General features: G+C 51.3%; 1 protein-coding gene across 1 annotated transcript in view; it reads left to right on the plus strand.

Moving 5' to 3' along the window:
- ARHGEF3 (Rho guanine nucleotide exchange factor 3) overlaps positions 1-1,879 on the plus strand; it is a 327,596-nt gene that overhangs the window by 133,470 nt on the left and 192,247 nt on the right. The window lies entirely within an intron of this gene.

Raw genomic sequence — 1,879 nt, forward strand, 5'->3', positions numbered from 1 at the left:
GAAACAATATTATGTCACACTGGGATTTCGTGCAGGCCCGTTGGGGACTGTAGAACCAATGACTTGGAGCATCTGAGGTCCAGGTTGCCGCCTGCTAATGATGATCGACAAGGCTCGTCCCACCAGAACAATCAGTCCTCGCATCCTTTCAGTCGTCAGGCGTGATCTGACCCTGTGCTGGGTGCTGAAAACACGGGTCTTTGTAGCCTCCTCTGCCTTCTTTAACAGCCTGGCGAAAATAAGGACGAGGGAGCCCCAACATGACTTGATTTCTGAAATCCCACCTCGCCCCCCTGCCAGAAATCCCTGAAGCTGACTGGAAATCACAGTCTGGGTCACCTTTCACTGAGGAACAACCGTCCCTAGACTCCGTGGTAAATGCGAACATTCATTCTGGTGCTCACAGATCTTCGGGTTGGCTGGGGGAGTCTACCCCTCGTGAGTTTCTTTGGGGTCAGTCACCCCACCACCCCCGTATATATTTTTTCCTAGTGGGGGGTCGCAGAAACACTTGATGGCTCTTAAGGGCTAGCCTCAGAATTGGGAACACTCTTCCTTCAATTCATATTTCACTGGCCAAAGCAAGTCACAAGATCAAGTCGTGGAGGCCAGGGGAGGCATAGTACTTGTTGAAGAATAGATTAATCTACCACAATGGCCATTCTTACCCACGTCCTCACTCCGCCTTCCATGTTGGGAGTTACATGAGCACAGTAACCATGAGTGAGGAAGATGAGGAGGACAGGCACAGATCAGGTGCGAGGAAGCATTGGATGAATGAGTATCCGCATTGGATGAATGAGTATCCGCATTGGATGAATGAGTATCTGCGAGCAACTATTGCGTAATGAGTTCTTCATATCATGGTTTCCCGGGCTCTCTTCCCAGCCCCTGTATTGGCAAAGGATATTAAGTGTATGCGGGACTGTCCAAAGAATGGCTATATCTGTCTTAGAAGTACAGCTAGAATGTTCCTTGGAAGCCAGGATGGCAAGACTTTGTCTCATGTACTTTGAGCCTACGATCAGGCGAGACCAGTCCTGGGAGACGGACGTCATGCTTGGTAAAATAGAGGGACAGCAAAAAAGGAAACGACAAAGAAGAAGGACCCCCACCCCCCCAGAAGTGGATTAACATAGCAGCTGCAACAAGTGGCTCCAACATCGTGTTGAAGTAAAGATGGCTAGAACTTGTCAGCGTAGCCATCAGTTCACAGGGTCACCATGACTCAGAACCAGCTGGACAGCACCAGCACCTCACCACAATGACCCCTCTGTTGGGCTGGCATCCCAGGGGAGACAGGTGGGACAATTAATGGCGTGGCCTGTGCCATGTTTACAATCTCCTGGCAAGGAGAAGAGAGCTGGTAGAGGCACAGCAGCAGGGAAAGCCAAGTACAAAGAGATCATTTCTGATGTGGGGGAAAGAAGTCGGCTTAGCACCAAGAGACACAGGTTCAAGTCCCCATCCGGCCCTTTTCGAGCTGCTTGATGCGCTCGCACCCCTCTCCCTTAGCTCTGTGAGTTGTAGTCCGACTCTGCAGGCTGTGTGAGGGTCAAGATTATGTTGATGCTGCACAGCACATATCCCCCACCTCCCCCCAGTGTACACTTTGTGGACTGCTTGGACACTAACTTTTCAAGCACCCACCAGGTACTAAGAAGTTGGTTGGCACACTTGGGTGGTTGTGTGCTAAGGAGTCGGCCTCATCTCATGGTGACCCTGTATCACTAGCTCTCGCTGTGCGTTCATGAGGCGGCGCTCACCGTTGTGCCTTCTCTTCGGACAATCTTCTGCACATCGTTGTGAAAATGGATGGGCGCGTCCCCAGGTAGAAACCTCAGCTCTAATGGTTCGTGGCATCCCCCACCCTTCTCTT

Source organism: Echinops telfairi, unplaced genomic scaffold, assembly GCF_000313985.2.
Source record: "Echinops telfairi isolate 266 unplaced genomic scaffold, ASM31398v2 ScPeMD7_31;HRSCAF=116, whole genome shotgun sequence".
NCBI lineage: Eukaryota > Metazoa > Chordata > Mammalia > Afrosoricida > Tenrecidae > Echinops > Echinops telfairi.